Source organism: Ursus americanus, chromosome 4 (assembly GCF_024610735.1).
Source record: "Ursus americanus isolate L20-20 chromosome 4, mUrsAme1.1.p, whole genome shotgun sequence".
NCBI lineage: Eukaryota > Metazoa > Chordata > Mammalia > Carnivora > Ursidae > Ursus > Ursus americanus.
The window spans coordinates 2,279,697-2,302,376 of NC_142130.1; positions in this window are offsets into that span (position 1 = coordinate 2,279,697).

Here is a 22,680-nt window from a genome sequence, read left to right on the forward strand (position 1 = left end):
AAAAAGTGAACCGCAGGCTGGGAAGTAAAGATGTGCAATACACACACTGACAAAGACTTGTCCATAAAGAATTCCTGCTCATCAACCATAAAAAGTCTATTTATAAACAAATACTTCACAAAAGATTGACTGATGGCCAATAAGAACAGGAAAGGGTGCTCTGCAGTATTATTTTCAGGAACAGCAAGGCCTTTCCTAAAATGAAAACATACACACAAACCAGTATTCCCTAGATGGATGACGTCCTTATTTCTGAGGACAGCTTGAAGAACAGACTAGCATCAAAGTAAAGTGATGGAATTCCTGACACTCAGAGGATGGACAATTGACCTCAAACTACAGTACAATTTCTAGGCATCATTCGGTCCTCTGAAGGCAGACAACTACCACACCCCTTCCTACACCACAAAGGTTGCTTCCCAACCCCTACCATAAAAGAAGAAGATGAGAAACAGATAGGACTAGTAGGAAATAGCAAAAATCACTTGTGGGGATTATCCTGAAACACACTGATCACATAACTAGTGTAAGGAAGTGTAGGGAACTGACAAGGACAGAGACTCAAGAGGTACTTCTTTGGGAAATGCTGTCTGAAATCGTCACACCTTGGTACCAGCTAATGAGGGCTCTGACCATACACTAGGGTTTGCTCACAAGGGTCTGCAACACCATCGCTGAGGACTTCAAGACCTCAAAGCTTGCCTGATTGACTATTGGACTAAGAGATTCCCATGTTCTGAAAACAGATACCAACTCATTGAAAGGTTCACCTGGGCTCTCTCAGAGGCCCTACAAGAAGCTGAACCATTCACTGAAAATCAATTACACACACACACACACACACACACACACACACACACACACACACATCTGTCATTTCACCAATTACTTAAACATTCAAGGTTCTTCTTACCTTTTCTTTAACACATTGATATTTATACTCACATGCAATGTCATCATTTCTAATGAACACTGATGTCAAAATAGAGATCCATTGACACAATATTTACAAAATGGAACTTCCCTGCTGTCATTTTCAATATAGCATTTTTTAAAGATCATACATATTTTAGATTTTTGGTAACTTTTATAGGAGAAGATCAGCATTGAAAAACTCTGAATACTGACAATGAGTTTTAAGCCTAGAGAACAAAAATTGTCCAATTTCATAGATAATAAGGAACCAAAGGGAAAGCATGGAAGCTGTAGTCGAATAATTTTACACATATGTATCCTCTCTTATTCTACTACTGAAGGGCGTGTTTTATTACCACTATGCATGCATCAATTGTCTTCCACGTGCACCTGCACAGGTATAATGAATTACTACAGTAGAATGAAATGTCTGGGAACTACTTGGCGGCATCTATAATGAACAATGAAATTTCGATCTTATATTTGGTGAACTTCCACTGTCTGTCCCTTTAGACAATGGACCCTAAACAGAAGGGGGAATGAACCACGAGAGACTATGGACTCTGGGAAACAAACTGAGGGCTTCAGAGGGGAGAGGGGTGGGGGATTGGGATGGGCCAGTGATGGGTATTAAGGAAGGTACATATTGCATGGAGTACTGGGTGTTATATGCAAATAATGAATCACAGAACACTACATCAAAAACTAAGGAAATACTCTATAGTGACTAACATATCATAATAAAAAAATTATTATTATAAAAAATTAAAGGTAAAAAAAAACCAATGCAGCTTTTCTGTTTCAAGAACAATCACAATTGAGAAAAAACTAACTTCCAATCCCTAAAGCAAAACACAGACCAAGTTCCATTTCACTCCCCTTTATTCACATTCTCTGTGGGTTCTAAGCTATTTCCCTACCTCCTTTCCTGCTGAGCAGGGAGCCTCGGCTGGATCCCAGAATCCTGGGATCATAACCTGAGCCAAAGGCACATGCTTAACTGGCTGAGCCAGCCAGGAGCCCCAGCTCCATGTTTTTCTTAAGCAAAAGGACACTTTCTCACAATGCCTTCACATGACTTCACATGGTACCAGAGACCTGCATTTGCTTCTAGGAGGTTGCAGATGAAGGCAATTGCAAACTCTCACAGTGGTTTATCAAATACAGTGACCTGCCTGGTGACAGTGAAACCCTTATGAGCCCACGAGAGGGTGCTGTGACACTCAGCTGTGGCTGGGCTGGCACAGAGAACCAAATCCATTTCCCTGCCTGATGTCTGTGAGGAACAGATGCCCCCACTGTGAATGAGACCCTGCCACTGAGCTGTCCAGAGATGGCCATCCTCACGGAGGATGAGGATAAAGGACAATGCCTGAGGAGACCTCATCTGTCTCTTTTATCTTTTCATATTTTAGACGGTGGACAAATCACTGCCTAGGAGTCCCCAACTACCTTAGTCTCATCTGTGAATGGCCAAGAGGTTTTACAAAACACTTCAGATTTTGACCTCACAAATGCCCACAACCACTTACCATAGGGATTCAACATTAAGCAAAGATACTGTTCGTTGGAAGAGAGGTCCTGCCCACTGTTGTTTCTCACTTATATGCTCATCTTCCTTACCTCATGGTAACATAACCACGTTGATTCCTGCTGCCGTCTTCAGGAAGGCTGATGTGACTTGTAGGGCATTACTCTGACATAGTTCTTTCTTAGCAATAAGATGTGGACATTTCCCTAGTCCTACACACCCAAAGTTGAATCGGAATCAGGATTGAGGCTGATGAGAGTTGAAGGTGTTTTCCTGTACAGGGTGGTTTATTACCAATAAGGATGGGTCAGAGTCCTCGAAATTCCAGAACCTTTTCATTAATGCTTCCTACTCGTGAAAGATGACGTACATTGGTCTTTCCCTGTATAGTGTGGTGACTCAGAGAAAAGTGCTTAGCCCTTTCGTCAGACTTCCACGACCACCTTGGGGCTGGCTTCCATATTCCGAAAGGATAATGTTAGGGCTAAGAGCGTTCCTGTACACTGTTATTTCTTACAGATAAGTGTATGGCATTTTTGTTACATTGCCAGAACCACTTAGCGCTGGGCTTGCCGACCTCCTGGGGACGAACCCTTACCCTAGGTCGGCCCCCGAGGGGCCTCTCCCAAGGGGCCTGGCACCACAACGCCAGGGATTGGGGATCCCCGAGCCCAGCGCCGGAGTCACCCTGCCGCCCTGCAGCAACCCGGGTTGCTAGGGGGGCCGCCAGTCTTTCAGGGCGAGAGAACGGGCAGGGACCTCCAAGCCCCCGGCGACTTTTGAAGTCCCCCTGCGCCAACATGCTTGGGTCCACAGTCCCTCTCACTAGTGCCCTCACCTCGGCCTGCCCCTACGCCTGCCGCAGAGCTGGGGGAACGGGCCTGCTGCACTCCTGGGGGCTAACACTTACCATACGTTGGCCCCTGAGGTGCCCCTCCCAAGGAGCCTGGCACCTCAATGCCGGGGATTTGGGACCCCCGAGCCCCAGTGCTGGACTCACTCTGCCACCCCCAAGCTCCCAGGGCGCTAGGGTCGTTGCCAGTCGTTCAGGAAGGGAGAACGGGCAGGGCCCTCCGATCTGCCTGCGACCTTCAAAGGCCCCCCGTGCAAAAACTCTGGCTCCCACCCTCCTGCTCGCCAGCACCCTAACCTCGGCCCACCCCTAAGCTCGCTGCAGAGCTGGCGGATCAGGCCTGCTGGCTTCCTGGGGGCTAACCCTATCCCTTGGTCGCCCTCAAATGGCCCCTCCCAAGTGGCCTGGCGCCACATGCCAGGGATTGGGGACCCCCAAGTCCCAGTGCCGGACGCACCCTGCTGCCCCACCACCACGTGGGGCACTAGGGGCGTCGCCAGTCCTTCAGGGCAACAGAACGGGCAGGACCCTCGGAGTCACCTGTGACCTTCGAAGGCACCCCGAGCCAAAGCCAAAATGCTCTGGCCCACGCTCCCGCTCGCCAGCGCCCTCACCTCGGCCTGCCCCTCCACTCGCCCCACAGCTGGTGGATCAAGCCTGCCAGCCTCCTGTGCGCTAACCCTAACCCTAGGTCAGTGCCGAAGAGGCCGGGTACCGCAACGCCAGGGATGGGGTGCCCCCGAGCCCCTGCGCCGGACTCAACTTGCCACCACCTGGCCACCCAGTCCGCTAGGGGCGCCGCGCGTCATTCAGGGCAGGAGAATGGGCAGGGCCCTCCAAGCCTTCTGCGACCTTTGAAGCCCCCCATGCCAAAACGCTTGGGCCCATGCTCCTTCTCCCAAGTGCCCTCATCTCGGCCTGCCCCTCCGCTCGCCTGACAGCTGGCGGATCGGGCCTGCCAGCCTCCTGTGGGCTAACACTATCACTAGGGCGGCCCCCGAGGGGCCCCTCCCAAGGGGCCTGGCGCTGCAAAGCTGGGGATTTGGGACCACAGAGCCCCAGCCTTAGACTCAACCTGCCGCCCTGCCACTACCCGGGCCGCTAGGGGCGCCGCCGGTCATTCAGGGTGGAAGAATGGGAAGGGCCTTTCGAGCCCCCAGCCACCTTTGAAGTCCCCCCACGCCAAAACGCTTGGGCACACGCTCCCGCTCTCCAGCGCCCACACCTCGGCCTGCCCCTCCGCTCGCTGCACAGCCGGCGGATCGGGCCTCTGGCCCCCTGGGGGCTAACCCTAAACCTAGGTCGCCCCTCGAGGGGCTCATCCGATGGGGCCTGGCGCCACGTCTCTGATTGCTGAATCCCGAGCTGCAGCGCCGGACTCACTGTGCTGCCCCACCGACACCCGGGCCGCTAGCGGTGCTGCCGGTCATTCAGGGCGTGAGAACGGGCAGGGCCCTCCAAGCCCCAGGCGACCTTCAAAGGTACCTCCGCCAAAATGCTTCAGCCCACACTCCCGCTCTCCAGCGCCCTCACCTCGGCCCGTCCCTCCACTCGCCACACAACTGGCGGATCCGGCCTGCCGGCCTCCTGGGGGCTAATCCTAATCCTAGGCCAGCCCCCGAGGAGCCCCTCCCAAGGGGCCTAGAGCCGCAACACCAGGGATTGGGGACCCCTGAGCCCCAGTGTCAGACTCACCCTGCCGGACCGCCGCCACCCGGGCCACTATGGGCACCACTGGTCACTCAGGGCGGGAGAACGGGCAGGGCCCTCCGAGCCCCTGGCGACTTTCGAAGGTCCCCCGCACCAAAACGCTTGGGCCCGGGCTCACTCTCTCCAGCGCCCTCACATCGGCCCGTCCCTCTGTTCGCCACACAGCCGGCGGATCGCGCCTACCGGCCTCCTGGGGGTTAACCCTAAGCCTAGGTCGGCCCCCGAGGGGCACCTCCCAAGGGGCCTGGCGCCACAACACCGGGGATTGGGGACCCCAGAGCCCCAGCGTTGGACTCAACCTGCCACCCCGCCGCCACCCGGGCCAGTAGGGGCGCCGCCGGTCATTCAGGGTGGAGGAACGTGAAGGGCCCTCTGAGCCACCGGAGACCTTCGAAGGCCCCCCGCGCCAAAATGCTTGGGCCCACGCTCCCGCTAGTCAGTGCCCTCACTTCGGCCCGCCCCTCTGCTCGCCGCACAGCCGGCAGATCGGGCCTGCCGGCTTCCTGGGGGCTAACCCTAACCCTAGGTCGGCCCCCGAGTGGTCCATTCCAAGGAGCCTGGCGGCGCAACACCGGGGATTGCGAACCCCCGAGCCCCAGCGCCGGACTCATCCTGCCGCCCCGCCGCCACCCGGCTGCTAGGGGCGCCGCAGGATATTCAGTGCCGGAGAAGGGACAGGGCCCTCCGAGTCCCTGTCGTCCTTCGAAGGCCCACCAAGCCAAAACGCTTGGGCCCACGCTCCGGCTCGCCAGCGCCTTCACCTCTGCGCCCCTCCGCTCGCCGCACAACTGGCAGATCGGGCCTGCTGGCCTCCGGGGGGCTGACACTAACCCTAGGTCGGCTCCCGAGGGGCCCCTCCCAAGGGGTCTGGCATGGCAAAGCCGGAGATTGGGACCCCCGAGCCCCAGCCAGGACTCACCTTGCTGTCCCGCCACCACCCGGACCGCTAGGGGCACCGCCGGTCATTCAGAGCTAGAGAACAAGCGGGGCTCTCCTAGCCCACGACGACATTTGAAGGAGCCCCGTGCCAAAATGCTTGGGCCCACGGTCCCGTTCGCCAGTGCACTCACTTCGGCCCGCCCCTCCCCTCGCCCCACAGCCGGCGGATCGGGCCTGCGGGCCTCCTGGGGGCTAACCCTAACCCTAGGTTGGCCCCAGAGGGGCTCATAGGATGGGGCCTGGCGCCACAACGTGTCTGATTGCTGACCCCCGAGCCACAATGCCAGACTCACCTTCCCGCCCCGCCAACACCCAGGGCACTAGCGGCGCCACTGATCATTCAGGGTGTGAGAACAGGCAGGGCCTTCTAAGCCCCGGATGACCTTCTAAGGCACCCCGCGCCAAAACGCTTGGGCCCACGATCATGCTTGCCTGTGCCCTCAGCTCGGCCTGCCCCTCCACTCATTGCACAGATGGCGGATCGGGGCTGCTGGCCTCCAGGGGGCTAACCCTAACCCTAGGTTGGCCCCCAAGGAGCCCCTCCCAAGGGGCCTGGCCTCGCAACGCAGGGATTGCGAACCCCCGAACCCGAGCTCCGAACACACTGTGCTGCCCCGCCGCCACCCGGCCCGCTAGGGGCGCCGCCGGTCATTCAGGGCGGGAGAATGGGTAGGTCCCTCCAAGCCCCCGGTGAACTTCAAAGGCTCCCCGCGCCAAAACGCTTGGGCCCACGCTCCCGCTCGCCAACGCTTCACCTCGGCCCGCCCCTCCGATCGCCACGCAGCCGGGGGATCAGGCCTGCCAGCATATTTGGGGCTAACCCTAACACTAGGTCGGCCCTCGAGGGGCCCTTCCCAAGCGGCCTGGCCCACAACGTCAGGGATTCGGACCCCCGAGCCCCAGCGCTGGACTCACCCTGCGGCTCAACTGCCACCCGAGCTGCTAGGGGCTCCGCCGGTCATTCAGGGCGGGAGAACGGGCAGGGCCCTCCAAGTCCCCAGCGACTTTCGAATGCACCCCGCGCCAAAACCCTTTGGCCCACGCTCCCGCTCGCCAGCACCCTTACCTCGGCCTGCCCCTCCGCTCACCTCACAGCTGCTGGATCAGAACTGCCGGCCTCCTGGGGGCTCACCCTTACCCTAGGACGGGCCCGGAGCTGCCCCTCCCAACGGGCCTGGCGCCGCAACGCCGGGGAGTGGGGACCCCCGAGCCCCAGCGCCGGACTCACCCTGCCGCCCCACTGACACCCAGTCCGCTAGGGGTGCCACTGGTCATTCAGGGCGGGAGAACGGACAGGGCCCTCCAAGCCTGCAGCAACATTCGAAGGCCTCCCCATCCAAAACGCTTGAGCCCACGCTCCCGCCCCTCAGCGCCCTCACCTCGGCCCGCCCCTCTGCTTGCAGGAGAGCCGGAGGATGAAGCCTGCCCTCCTCCTGGGGGCTACCCATATGCTCTAGGTGGGCCCCTTAGGGGCCTGTCCGAAGGGGCCGGGCACCGCAATGCCTGGGATTGGGGACCCCCGAGCCCCACCGCCGGACTCACCGTGTCACCCCGCCGCCACCTGGGCCGCCAGGGGCGCCGCCGGTCATTCAGGGAGCGAGAACGGGCAGGGCCCTCCGATCCCCTGGCGATCTTCAAAGGCAACCTGCGCCAAAATGCTTGGGTCCACGCTCCCGCTCACCAACGCCTTCACCTCAGCCCACCCCTCCGCTCGCTGCACAGCTGGCAGATCGGGCCTAACAGGCTCTTGAGGGATAACCCTAACCCTAGGTCGGCCCCTGAGGGAATCTCCCAAGGGGCCTGGCTGCCCAACGCCAGGGATTGGGACCCCCAAGCCCCAGCGTCAGACTCACACGGCCACCGCGACGCCACCGGGCTGCTAGGGGTGCCGCCGGTCATTCAGGGTGGCAGAACGGGCAAGCCCTTCCAAGCCACCTGCGACCTTCGAAGGACCCCCGCACCAAAACGCTTGGGTCCACGCTCCTGCTCGCCAGCGCCCTCACATCGGCCCGCCCCTCCACTCGTCACACAGCCGGTGGATCGGGCCTGCCGGCCTCCTGGGTGCTAACCCTAACCCTTGGTCAGCCCCCGATGGGCCCCTCCCAAGGGGCCTGGTGCCACAATACAGGGATTGGGGACACCAAGCCCCAGAGCCAAACTCACGCTGCTGCCCCGCCATCATCCGGGCCGCTAGGGGTGCCACAGGTCATTCAGAGCGGAAGAACGGGTAGGGCCCTCCGAGCCCCTGGGGAACTTCGAAGGCCCCCCGCGCCAAAACGCTTAGGACTATGCTCCCGCTCTCCAGCGCCTGCCCCTCGGCCCGCCCCTCCGCTTGCCACACAGCTGGCGGATTGTGCCTGCCAGCCTCCTGGGGGCTAACCCTAACCCTAGGTCGGACCCGAGGGGCCCCTCCCAAGGGGCTTGTCGCCTCAATGTCGGGTATTGGGGACCCCCGAGCCCCAGGGCCCGACTCAACCTACCGCCCCTCCGCCACCCGGGCTGCTTGGGGCGGCGCCGGCCATTCAGGGCGGGAGAATGGGCAGGGCCCTCCGAGCCCCCGGCAACCTTCGAAGGCCCCCCGCGCCAAAACGATTGGGCCCAGCCTCCCGTTCGCCAGTGCCCTCACCTCGGCCCATCCTCTGCTCGTCACATAGCTGGCGGAAAGGGCCTGCCGGCCTCCTGGGGGCTAACCCTAAACCTAGGTTGGCCCCCAAGGGGCCCCTCCCAAGGTGCCTGGCACCACCACGCCTGGGATTGGGGTCCCCCAAGCCCCCTCGCCTGACTCACCCTGCTGCCCCGCAGCCACCCGGGCCGCTAGGGGCGCCGCCGTTCATTCAGGGCGTTAGAACAGGGCAGGGCTCTCCGAGCCCCCGGCAATCTTCGAAACCCTCTCGCCAAAACGCTTGGGCCCACGCTCCCACTCGCCAGTGCATTCACGTCGACCCATCCTTCGGCTCGCAGTACAGCCTATGGATAGGTCCTGCGGCCTCCTGGAGCTAACACAAACCCTACGTCGGTGCCCGAGGGGCCCCTCCCAAGGGGCCTGGCTCTGCCATGCCGGGACTCGGGGACCCCCGAGCCCCGGCGGCAGTCTCACCCTGCCACCGCGCCGTGACCTGGCACACTCGGGGCGCTGTCCTCATTCAGGTGGGAGAACGGGCAGGGCCCTCAGAGCCCCGGGCGACATTCGAAGACCCCCGCGCCAAAACGCTTGGGCCCACGGTCCAGCTCACCAGCGCCCTCACCTAGGCCAGCCCCTCCGCACACCGCACATGTGGAGGATCGGGCCTGCCAACTTCCTGGGGGCTAACCCAAACCCTACATCAGCCCCCGAGGGGCCCCTCCCAATGGGCCTGGTGCCTCCACACCGGGGATTGGGGACCCCAGATCCGCAGCTCTGGAGCCACCCTACCGCCCCACCTCCACCCGGGCCGTTAGGGGCGCTGCCAGTCATTCAGGGCGGGAGAACGGGCAGGGCCCTCCGAGCCCCCGGCGACCTTCGAAGGCCACCCTTGCCAAAATACGTGGGCCCACGCTCCCGCTCGCCAACGCCCTCACCTCGGCCCGCCCCTCCACTTGCCGCACAGCCAGCGGATCGGGCCTGCCGGCCTCCTGGGGCCTAACCCTAAACCTAAGTCAGCCCCCGAGGGGCCTCTCCCAAGGTGCCTGGCGCCACAACGCCGGGGTTTCGTGTCTCCCGAGCCCCATTGCCAGACTCACCCTCCCGCCCCGCTGCCACCCGGGCCACTAGGGTCCCCGCCGGTCATTAAGGGTGGGAGAACGGGCAGGGCCCTCCGAGCCAACGGCGACCTTCGAAGGCCCCCGTGCGAAAACACTCGGGCCCACACTCCCGCTCGCCAGAACCCTCACTCCAGCCCGCCACATCACTCGCCGTACAGCGGGCAGATCGGGGCTGCTGGCCTCCAGGGGGATAACTCTAAGCCTAGGTCGGCACCCAAGGGGCCCCTCCCAAGGGGCCTGGCACCGCCATGCCGGGGATTGGGGACTCCCGAGCCCCAGCGCCAGACTTACCCTACCGCCTCACTGCGACCCGGCCCGCTAGGGGCAACGTCCTCATTCAGGGCGGGAGATCGGCAGGGCCCTCAGAGTCCCCGGTGACCTTTGAACCCCCCCACGCCAAAATGCTTGGGCCCACGCTCCCGCTCGCCAGCAACCTCACCTCTGCCCGACCATCCACTCGCTGCACAGCTGGCAGATCCGGCCTGCTGGCCTCCTGGAGGCTAACCCAAACCCTAAGTCAGGCCTGAGGGGCCCCTCCCAAGGGGTCTGGTGCTGAAACGCCAGGGATTGGGGATTCCCGAGCCCCAGCACTGGACTCACCCTGCTGCCCCTCTGCAACCCGAGCCGCTAGGTGCGCCGTCGGGCTTTCAGCGCAGTAGAACGGGAAGTGCGCTCTGAACCCCCGGTGACTTTCGAATGCCCCCACGCCAAAATGCTTGGGCCCACGCTCCCGCTCTACAGTGCCCTCACCTCGGCCTGCCCCACTGCTCGCTACACAGCTGGCGGATCAGGTCTGCCGGCCTCTTGGGGGCTAACACTAACGCTGGTTCAGACCCCGAGGGCCCTTCCCAAGGGGCCTGGCGCCCCAACGCCGAGTATTGGGGACCCCCGTGCCCCAGCGCCGGACTTACCGTGCCGCCCCACCGCAACCCGGGCCACTAGGGGCATCGCCGGTCATTCAGGTCGGGAGACCGGGCAAGACCTTCCGAGCCCCCAGGGACTTTCGAAGGCCCCCCGCGCCAAAAGACTGGGCCCACGCCCCCGTACGCCAGCGCCCTCACCTCAGCGCGCCGCTCTGCTCACAGCACAGCCAGCGGATGAGGCCTGCCAGCTTCCTGGGGGCTAACCCTAAACCTAGGTCGGCCCCCGATGGGCCCCTCCCAAGGAGCCTGGAGCTGCAAGGCCTGGGATTGGGGACCCCCGAGTCCCAGCACCGGACTCACCCGGCCACCCCACCACAACCCAGGGCACCAGGGGCGCAGCTGGTTATTCAGGGCGGTAGAATGGGCAGGGCCCTCCGAGCCCCCGGCAACTTTTGAAGGCCCCCCACACCAAAACGCTTGGGCCCATGCTCCCACTCACCAGCACCCTCACCTCAGCCTGCACCACCGTCGCCGCACAGCCGGCGGATCCGGCCTGCCAGTGCCCTGGGGGATAACCCTAACTCTAGGTCGGCGCCTGAGGGGCCCCTCCCAAGGGGCCTGGCACCACAACGACAGAGATTGGGGACCCCCGAGCCCCAGCTCTGAACACACCCTGCCGCCCCGCCATCACTCGGCCCGCTAGGGGCGCCACAGGTCATTCAGGGCAGGAGAACTGGCAAGGCCCTCCGAGCCACTGGCGAATATCCAAGGCCTCCCGCACCAAAACGCTTGGGCCAACGCTACCACTCACCAGCGCCCTCACGTCGGCCAGCCCTTCCACTCTCTGAACAGCTGGCGAATCGGGCCTGCAATCCTCCTGGGGGCTAACCCTAACCCTAGGTCAGCCCCAGAGGGGCCTGTCCCAAGGGGCCTGGCGCTGCCACGCCAGGGATTGGGGACCCCTGAGCCGCAATACCAGATGCACCCTGCCGCCCCGCCGCCACCAGGGCCGCTAGGGGCGCCGCCGGTCATTCCCAGCTGGAGAACGTGCAGAGCCTTCCGAGCCACCCTCGATCTTCGAAGGCCCTGCGCCAAAACGCCTGGGCCCACGCTCCTGCGCTCCAGCACCTTTACTTCAGCCTGCCCCTCTGCATGCCGCACAGCTGGCAGATCGGGCCTGCCGGCCTCCTGGGGGCTAACACAAACCCTATGTCAGCCCCCGAGGGGCCCCTCCCAAGGGGCCTGGAACCGCCATGCCCCTGCTTGGGGACCCCCAAGCACCAGCGCCGCACTCACCCTGCCGCCCTGCAGCCACCCAGGCTGCTAGGGGCGCTGACACTCATTCAGGGCGGGAGAACAGGCAGGGACCTCTGAGCCCCCGGCGACCTTGGAAGGCCCCCCGCGCAAAAACACTTGGGCCCATGCTCCCGCTAGCCAGAGCCCTCACCTTGTCCTGCCACTCCATAATCCGCACAGCCAGTGGATGGGGCCTGCTGGCCTCCTTTGAGCTAACCCTAACGCTAGGTCGGCACCCAAGGGACCACTCCCAAGTGCCCGGCGCTGCCATGCCGGGGATTGGGGACCCCCGAGCACCAGCTCCAGACTCACCCTGCCGGCCCACCACCACACCGGCCGCTACGGGAGCCACCGGTCTTTCAAGGCAGGCGAATGGGCAGGGCCTTCAGAGCCCCCGGTGACATTCGAAGGCCCCCTGTGCCAAAATGTTGGGCCCACGCTCCCGGTCGCCAGCGTGCTCACCTCAGCCCACCCCTCGCTCGCCGCACAGCTGGCGGATCGGGCCTGCTGGCCTCCTGGGGGCTAACCCTTCCCTAGGTCAGCTCACGAGAGGCCCCTTCCAAGGGGCCTGGCGCTGCCACGCCGGTGATTGGGGACCCCCGAGCCAAACCGCCGGACACACCCTGCCACCCTGCCAACACCCAGGCCGCTAGGGGCGCCACCGGTCATCTAGGTTGGAGAATGGGCAGGGCCCTCCAAGCCCCCGGTGACATTCGAAGGCCCCCCGCGCCAAAATGCTTTGGCCCACGCTTCTGCTCACCAATGCCCTCACCTCGGCCAGCCCCTCCGCAAGCCGCACAACCAGCGGATAGGACCTGGCGGCCTCCTGGGGTCTAACCCTAACCCTAGGTTGGCTGTCGAGGGGCCCCTCCCAAGGGGTCTGGCACCACCACGCCGGGGATTGGGAACCCCCAAGCAACAGTGCCGGACTCACCCTGGTGCCCTGCTGAGACCTGGCCCGCTAGGGTCGCCGTCCTCATTCAGAGTGGGAGAACTTGCAGGGCCCTCCGCGCCCCCTGAGACCTTCAAAGGCAACCCGCGCCAAAACGCTTGGGCCCGTGCTCCTGTTCACCATTGCCCTCACCTGGACCCCACCCTCCGCTCGCCACACAGCCAGTGGATCGGGCCTGCCAGCCTCCTGGGGGCTAACCGTAACCCTAATTCAGCCCCTGAGGAGCCCCTCCCAAGGGGACTGGCGCTGTCACGCCGGGGATAGGGGACAATCAAGCCCCAGCGCCAGACTTTCACTGCCACCCCGCCGCCACCCGGACTGCTAGGGGCACTGCCGGTCCTTCGGGGCAGAGGAAGGGGCAGGGCCCTCCGAGCCCCCGGCGACCTTCGAAGGCCCCCTGCGCCAAAACGCTTGCGCCCATGCTCCTGCTCGCCAGCGCGCTCACCTCAGCCCTCCCCTCCTCTCACAACACAGTTGGTGGATCGGGCCTGCCAGGCTCCTGGGGGCTAACCCTAAACCTAGGTCGGCCCCCGAGGGGCCCTTCCCAAGGGTACTGGCTCTGCCAGGCCAAAGATTGGGGACCCACGAGCATGAGCGCCAGACTCACCCAGCCTCCCTGCCGCCCCCCAGGCTGCTAGGGGCACCGCCAGTCATTCAGGGCGGGAGAAGGGGCATGGATCTCTGAGCCCCCCGCGACTTTTGAAGGAGTCCCACGCCAAAACCCTTGGGCCCACGCTCCCGCTCGCCAGCGCCCTCACCTTGGACCACCACTCCTCTCACCGCACAGCCGGCAGAACGGGCCTGCCGGCCTCCTTTGGGCTAACCCTAACCCTAGGTAGGCCCCCGAGGGACCACTCCCAAGTGCCTGGCGCCGCCACACTGGGGATTGGGGACCCACGAGCCCTAGCTCCAGACTCACCCTGCCACCCCGCCGTGACCCGGCACGCTAGGGGCAACGTCATCACAGGTCGAGAGAACAGGCAGGGCCCTCCGAGCCCCTGGTGACTTTTGAAGGCCCCCCGCGCCAAAACACTTGGGCCCACGCTCCCGCTCGCCAGCGCATTCATGTCGGCCCGCCCCTCCGCTCGACACACAGCCAGCGGATCAGGCCGCTGGACTCCTGGGGGTAACCCTAAAGCTAGGCAGGCCCCAGAGGGGCCCCTCCCAAGGGGCCTGTGGCCACCAAGCCTGGGACTAGGACCACAGGCCCCATCGCCAGACTCACCCTGCCTCCCTGCTGCCACTCAGGCCACTAGGGGCGCCGCCAGTCATTCAGGGTGCAAGAACGGACAGGGTCCTCCGAGCCACTGGCGACCTTCGAAGGCTCCCCGTGCCAAAACCATGGTGCCCACGCTCCCGCTCCCCAGCGCCCTCACCTCAGCCCGCCACTCCGCTCCCTGCACAGAGGGCGGATCCACCCTGCCGGCCTTGTGGAGTCTAACCCTAACTGTAGGTCGGCCCTCCAGGGTCCCTCCCAAGGATTCTGGTGCCTATGCGCCGGGGATCTGGGACTACAAGCCCCAGAACCAGACTCACGCTGCCGCAATGCCACCACCCAGGCCGCTAGGGGCGCCACCACTCATTCAGGGCGGGAGAAGGGACAGGGCCCTGGAGAAACCGGAGACATTTGAAGCCTCACGCGCCAAAATGCAGGGGCCCACGCTCCCGCTCCCCAGGGCCTTTACATCGGCCCGCCCACCTCTTGCCACCCAGCCAGAGGATTGGGCCTGCTGGCCTCCTGGGTGCTAACTCTAACCCTAGGTCGGCCCAGGAGGAGCCCCTCCCAAGGGGCCTGGCCCCACAATGCTGGGGATGGGGGATCCCCGAGCCGCAGCTCAGGACTCACCCTGCAACCCCACCGCAACAGAACAGCTAAGGGCGCCGCTGGTTATTCAGGGCAGGAGAATGGGCAGGGCCCTCCGAGACATGGCAACATTCAAAGGCCCAGGACGCCAAAATGCTGGGGCCCACGCTCCCTCTCCGCATCCCCCTCAACTCGGTCCACACCTCCACTCCTCGCACAGCCGGCGACTCAGGCCTGCCAGCCTCCTGGGCGCTAACCCTAACCCTAGGACGGCCCCTGAGGGTCCCTTCCTAAGGAGCCTGGTGCCACAACGCCGGGAATTGGGACCCCAACCCAAGTGCCGGTCTCAACCTGCTGCACTTCAGGCCCCAGAGCCTCTAGGGGCCCCACCAGTCATTCAGAGCGGGAGAACGGGCAGGTCTTTCTGAGCCCCCACCGAACTTTGAACACCCCCCGCACTAAAACACCTGGGCTCATGCTGTCTCGCCAGCGCCCTCACCTCGGCCCAACCCACCTCGTGCTGCACAGCCGCTGATCAGGTCCACCGGCTTCCTGGGGGCTAACCGTAACCCTAGATCGACCCCCGAGGGCCCCTCCCAAGGGTCCTGGCACTGCACAGCGGGGATTGGGGACCCCTGAGCCCCAGCGCCGGACTCACCCTGCCGCCCTGTCGCCACACAGGCCGCTAAGGGCGCCGCCGGTCATTCAGGGCGAGAGAACGGGTAGGGCCCTCCAAGCCCCCACCTACTATCGAAGGCGCCCCAAATCAAAACGCTTGGGCCCAGGCTCAGGTTCACCATCACCCTCAACTCGGCCCGCACCTCCACTCCTTGCACAGCTGGCGACTTGGGCCTGCCGGCCTCCTGGGCACTAACTAGAATCCTAGGACGGCCCATGAGGATCCCTTCCTAAGGGGCCTGGCACCGCAACGCCGGGGATTGGGTACCCCTGAGGCCCAGCGCCAGATGCACGCTGCTGCCCCGCCCCACACGGGCCGCTAGGGGCGCTGCCATTCATTCGGGGTGGGAGAACTGGCAGGGCTCTCCGAACCCCCGCCGACCTTCGAAGGCACCCAGAACCAAAACGCTTGGGCCCAGGCTCATGTTCACCAGCACCCTCACTTCGGCCCAACTGTCTTCTCGATGCACAGGTGGTGTATTGGGCCTGCGTGGCTCCTGGGGGCTAACCATAACCATAGGTCGGCCCCCGAGGGACCCTTCCACAGGGGCCTGGTGTCGCAACGCTGGGGATGGGGACCCCGTGCCCAAGTGCCGGACTCACCCTGCTGCCCTTCAGCCGCCCAAGCCGCTAGGGGACCACGGGTCAATCAGGACAGGAGAACGGGCAGGGACCTCCGAGCCCGCGCTAACTTTCAAAGGCCCGGCGCGCAAAAACGTTGGCTCCCATGCTCCTGCTCCCAGCGCCCTCACCTCGGCCCACCCCTCCGCTTGATTCAGAGCCGGTGGATAGGGCCTGCCAGGCTCCTGGGGGCTAAACAAAACCCTAGGTCAGCCCCGTGGGGCACATCCCAAGGGGTCTGGCTCTGCAACACTGGGGATTGGTGACTCAGAGCCCCAGAGCCGGCTTCACCCTGCCGCACTATCGCCACCTGGGCCATAGGGGCGCCGCCGGTCATTCAGGGAGAGAGAAGGGGCAGGGACTTCTGAGCCCACGGTGACCTTCAAAGGCTCCCTGCAACAAAACGCTGGTGCCCACGTTCCCACTTCCCAGCGCCCTCACCTCGGCCTGCCCTTCTACTCGCCGCAGAGCGAGCAGATAGGGCCTGCCGGCCTCCTGGGGGCTAACCCTAACCCTAGGTCGGCCCCCCAGGGTCCCCTCCCAAGGGTCCTGGTGCCGCTACACCAGGGATCAGGGAGCCCAAGCCCCAGAGCCAGACTCACCCTGCTGCAACCCCGCCACCCAGGCCGCTAGGGGCGCCGCCAGTCATTCAGGGCAGGAGAAGGGACAGGGCCCAGGAGAAACCCGCGATATTTGAAGACTCCTGCACCAAAATGCAGGGGCCCACGCTCCCGATCACCAGCGCCTTTACCTCTGCCCACCCACCTCTCGCTGCCAAGCCAGAGGATTGGGCCTGCTGGCCTCATGGGGGCTAACTCTAACCCTAGGTCGGCCCACGAGGAGCCCCTCCCTAGGGGCCTGGCCCTGCAACGCTGGGGATTGGGGATCCCTGAGCCACAGTGTGGGATTCACCCTGCCACCCCACCGCCAACGGAGCCGCTAGGGGCGTCACTGGTTATTCAGGGCAGGAGAACGGGCACGGCCCTCCAACCCATGGCAACATTCGAAGGCCCAGGATGCCAAAACACTGGGGACCATGCTCCCGCTTGCCATTGGCCTCAACTAGTCCCGCATGTCCACTCCTCGCACAACTGGCGGATCGGGCCTGCCGGCCTCCTGGGCGATAATCCTAACCCTAGGACGGCCCCTGAGGGTCCTTTCCTAAGGGGCCTGGAGCCGCAACACCAGGGATTGGGAACCCGCAAGCCCCAGCGCTGGATGCACCCTGTCGCCCCGCCCCACATGTGCCGCTAGGGGCGCTGCCATTCATTCAGGGAGGGAGAAAGGGCAGGGCCCTTCGAACGCCCACCGACCTTCGAAGGTGCCCTGAACCAAAATGCTTGGGCCCAGGCTCATGTTCACCAGGACCCTCACCTCGCCCAACTCTCCGCTTGACGCACAGGCGGTGTATCAGGCCTGCTGGCCTCCTGAGGGCTAACCCTAACTGTAGGTCGGCCACGGAGTGGCCCTTCCCATGTGGCCTGGCGCCACAACGCCGGGAATGGGGACCCCAACCCAAGTGCCGGTCTCAACCTGCTGCCCTTCAGGCCCCGGAGCCTCTAGGGGCCCCACCGGTCATTCAGAGCGGGAGAACGGGCAGGTCCTTCCTAGCCCCCACCGACATTCGAAGACCCCCCACAATAAAACACTTGGGCTCATGCTCAGTCTTGCCAGCGCCCTCACCTCGGCCCAACCCTCCGCATGCTGCACAGCCGCTGATCGGGTTGACTGGCTTCCTGGGGGCTAACCGTAACCCTAGATCGACCCCCGAGAGCCCCTCCCAAGGGTCCTGGCATCGCAACACCGGGGATTGTGGACCCCTGAGGCCCAGCGCCGGACTCACCCTGCCACCCTGCCGCCACACAGGCCGCTAGGGGCGCCGCCGGTCATTCAGGGTGGGAGAACGGGCAGGGCCCTCCGAACCCCCGCCGACCTTTGAAGGCACCCAGAAACAAAACGCTTGGGCCCAGGCTCATGTTCACCAGCACCGTCACTTCGGACCAAATGTCCTCTCGATGCACAGGTGGTGTATTGGGCCTGCGTAGCTCCTGGGGGCTAACCCTAACCATAGGTCGGCCCCCGAGGAGCCCTTCCACAGGGGCCCGGCATCGCTACGCTGGGGATGGGGACCCCGTGCCCAAGTGCCGGACTCACCCTGCTGCCCTTCAGCCACCCAAGCCACTAGGGGACCACGGGTCAATCAGGACAGGAGAACGGGCAGGGACCTCCGAGCCCGCGCTGACTTTCAAAGGCCCGGCGCGCAAAAACGTTGGCTCCCATGCTCCTGCTCCCAGCGCCCTCACCTCGGCCCGCCCCTCCGCTTGATTCAGAGCCGGTGGATAGGGCCTGCCAGGCTCCTGGGGGCTAAACAAAACCCTAGGTCAGCCCCGTGGGGCACATCCCAAGGGGCCTGGCTCTGCAACACTGGGGATTGGTGACTCAGAGCCCCAGAGCCGGCCTCACCCTGCCGCACTATCGCCACCTGGGCCCCTAGGGGCGCCACCGGTCATTCAGGGAGAGAGAAGGGGCAGGGAATTCTGAGCCCATGGTGACCTTCAAAGGCTCCCTGCAACAAAACGCTGGTGCCCATGCTCCCACTCCCCAGCGCCCTCACCTCAGCCCGCCCTTCTACTTGCCGCAGAACAGGCAGATAGGGCCTGCCGGCCTCCTGGGGGCTAACCCTAACCCTAGGTCGGCCCCCCAGGGTCCCCTCCCAAGGGTCCTGGTGCCGCTACACCAGGGATCAGGGAGCCCAAGCCCCAGAGCCAGACTCACCCTGCCGCAACCACTCCATCCAGGCCGCTAGGGGCGCCGCCAGTAATTCAGGGCGGGAGAAGGGACAGGGCCCTGGAGAAACCTGAGACATTTGAAGCCTCCCGTGCCAAAATGCAGGGGCCCAGGCTACCGCTCGCCAGAGCCTTTACCTCTGCCCACTCACCTCTTGCCGCCCAGCCAGAGGACTGGGCCTGCCGGCCTCTTGGGTGCTAACACTAACCATAGGTTGGCCCACGAGCATTCCCTCCAAAGGGGCCTGGCCCTGCAACGCTGGGGATGGGGGATCCCCGAGCCGCAGCACAGGACTCACCCTGCCGCCCCACTGCCAACGGAGCCGCTAGGGGCATCGTTGGTTATTCAGGGCAGGAGATCGGGCAGGGCCCTCCGAGCCCAAGCTGACCTTTGAAGGCTCCCTGCGCAAAAACTTTGGCTCCAAGTATCCTGCTCGCCAGCGCCCTCACCTCAGCCCGCCCATCTGCTTGCTTCAGAGCCCGAGGATAGGATCTGCCGGGCTCCTGGCAGCTAACCAAAACCCTAGGTAGGCCCTGTGGGGACATCCCAAGTGGCCTGGCTCTGCAACGCTGGGGATTGGTGACTCAGAGCCCCAGAGCCAGACTCACCCTGCCACACTGTCCCCACCCGGGCCGCTAGGGGCACCACTGGTCATAGAGGGCGAGAGAAGGACAGGGCCTTCCAAGCCACCGGTGACCTTCAAAGGCTCCCTGCACCAAAACGCTGGTGCCCACGCTCCCATCCCCAGTGCCCTCACCTCGGCCCACACCTCCGCTCGCCGCACAGCATGCGGATTGGGCCTGACGGTCTCCTTGGGGCTAACCCTAACCCTAGGTCAGCCCCCCAGGGGCCCCTCCCAAGGGTCCTGGTGCCACTACGCCGGGGATCTGGGACCTCAAGCCCCAGAGCCAGACTCACCCTCCCACAACGCTGCCACCCAGGCCGCTAGGGGCGCCGCCGGTCATTCAGGGCAGGAGAACTGACAGGGCCCTGGAGAAACTGGCTACATTTGAATCCTCCCGCACCAAAAGGCAGGGGCCCACAATCCCACTCCCCAGCGCCTTTACCTCGGCCCGCCCACCTCTCGCCGCCCAGCCAGAGGATCGGGCCTGCCGACCTCATGGGGGCTAACTCTAACCCTAGGTTGGCCCAGGAGGAGCCCCTCCCAAGGGGACTGGCCCTGCAACACTGGGGATTGGGGATCCCCGAGCCACAGCGCGGGACTCACCCTGCCGCCCCACTGCCAACGGAGCCGCTAGGGGCGTCGCTGGTTATTCAGGGCAGGAGAAAGGGCAGGGTCCTCTGAGCCATGGCAACATTCGAAGGCCCAGGGCGCCAAAATGCTGGGGACCACGCTCCTGCTGGGCATCGCCTTCAACCTGGCCCGCAACTCTGCTCCTCGCACAGCCAGGGACTCGGGCCTGCCGGCCTCCTGGGCGCTAACTAGAACCCTAGGACAGCCCCTGAAGCTCCCTTCCTAAGGGGCCTGGTGCTGCAACGCCGGAGATTGGGAACCCCCAGGCCCCAGCGCTGGATGCATGCTGCGGCCCCACCCCACACGGGCCCCTAGGGGCGCCGCCATTCATTCAGGGTGGGAGACCTGGAAGGCCCTCTGAACCCCTGCCGACATTCGAAGGCGCACTGAACCAAAACGCTTGGGCCCAGGCTCATGTTCACCAGCACCCTCACCTCGGCCCAACCTTCCCCTCGATGCACAGGTGGTGTATCGGGCCTGCGGGGCTCCTGGAGGCTAACCCTAACCATAGTTCGGCCCCCGAGGGGCCCTTCCCAAGGGGCCCGGCGTCACAACGCTGGGGATGGGGACCCCGAGCCCATGTGCCAGACTCACCCTGCTGCCCTTCAGCAACCAAGCCGCTAGAGGCCCTGCTGGTAAATCAGGGCAGGAGATCGGGCAGGGCCCTCTGAGCCCACGCTGACCTTTGAAGGCTCCCCGCGCAAAAACGTTGGCTCCCAGGATCCTGCTCGCCAGCACCCTCACCTCAGCCTGCCCCTCCGCTTGCTTCAGAGCCGGTGGATAGGGCCTGCCGGGCTACTGGCAGCTAATCAAAACCCTAGGTCGGCCCTGTGGGGACATCCCAAGCGGCCTGGCTCTGCAACACTGGGGATTGGTGACTCAGAGCCCCAGAGTCAGACTCACCCTGCCACACTCTCCCAACCCGGGCCGCTAGGGGCGCCGCTGGTCATAGAGAGTGAGAGAAGGGCAGGGCCTTCCCAGCCCAGGTGACCTTCAAAGGCTCCCCACGCCAAAATGCTGGTGCCCACGCTCCCGGTCCCCAGTGCCCTCACCTCGGCCCACACCTCCGCTCGCCGCACAGCGTGCGGATTGGGCCTGACAGTCTCCTTGGGGCTAACCCTAACCCTAGGTCGGCCCCCCAGGGGCCCCTCCCAATGGTCCTGGTGCCAGTACACTGGGGATCTGGGACCACAAGCCCCAGAGCCAGACTCACCCTCCCACAACGCTGCCACCCAGGCCACTAGGGGCGCCGCCGGTCATTCAGGGCGGGAGAACTGACAGGGCCCTGGAGAAACCGGCGACATTTGAAGCCTCCCGCACCAAAAGGCAGGGGCCCAAAATCCCACTCCCCAGTGCCTTTACCTCGGCCCGCCCACCTCTCGCCGCCCAGCCAGAGGATCCGGCCTGCTGGCCTCATGGGGGCTAACTCTAACCCTAGGTCGGCCCATGAGGAGCCCCTCCCAAGGGGACTGGCACCGCAACACCGGGGATTGGGGATCCCCGAGCAGCAGCGTGGGATTCACCCTGCCACCCCACCGCCAACAGAGCCGCTAGGGGCGTCCCTGGTTATTCAGGGCAGGAGAACGGGCACGGCCCTCTGTCCCATGGCAACATTTGAATGCCCAAGACGCCAAAACGCTGGGGACCATGCTCCTGCTTGCCATTGGCCTCAACTGGGCCCGCATGTCCACTCCTCACACAGCTGGCGGATCGGGCCTGCCGGCCTCCTGGGCGCTAGTCCTAACCCTAGGGCGGCCCCTGAGGGGCCTTTCCTAAGGGGCCTGGCGCCACAAAGCCAAGGATTGGGAACCCCCAATCCCAAGCGCTGGATGCAACCTGCTGCCCCGCCCCACACGTGCCACTAGGGGCGCCGCCATTCATTCAGGGTGGGAGAAAGGGCAGGGCCCTTCGAACGCCCACCGACCTTCCAAGGCGCCCTGAACCAAAACGCTTGGGTCCAGGCTCATGTTCACCAGCACCCTCACCTCGCCCAACTCTCCGCTCAACACACAGGCGGTGTATCGGGCCTGCTGGCCTCCTGAGGGCTAACCCTAACTGTAGGTCGGCCATGGAGGGGCCCTTCCCAAGTGGCCTGGCGCCACAATGCCGGGAATGGGGACCCCAACCCAAGTGCCGGTCTCAACCTGCTGCCTTTCAGGCCCCGGAGCCTCTAGGGGCCCCACCGGTCATTCAGAGCGGGAGAACGGGCAGGTCCTTCCTAGCCCCCACCGACATTCGAAGACCCCCCACACTAAAACACTTGGGCTCATGCTCAGTCTCGCCAGCGCCCTCACCTCGGCCCAACCCTCTGCGTGCTGCACAGCCACTGTTCGGGTCCACCGGCTTGCTGGGGGCTAACCGTAACCCTAGATCGACCCCCAAGGGCCCCTCCCAAGGGTCCTGGCACCGCAACACCGGGAATTGTGGACCCCTGAGCCCCAGCGCCAGACTCACCCTGCCGCCCTGCCACCACACAGGCCGCTAGGAGTGTAGCTGGTCATTCAGGGTGAGAGAACGGGTAGGACCCTCCGAGCCCCCACCTACTTTCGAAGGCGCCCCGAATCAAAACGCTTGGGCCCAGGCTCATGTTCACCAGCACCCTCAACTCGGCCCGCACCTTCGCTCCATGCACAGCCGGTGACTCGGGCCTGCCGGCCTCCTGGGCGCTAACTAGAACCCTAGGACAGCCCCTGAAGCTCCCTTCCTAAGGGGCCTGGCACCGCAACGCTGGGGAT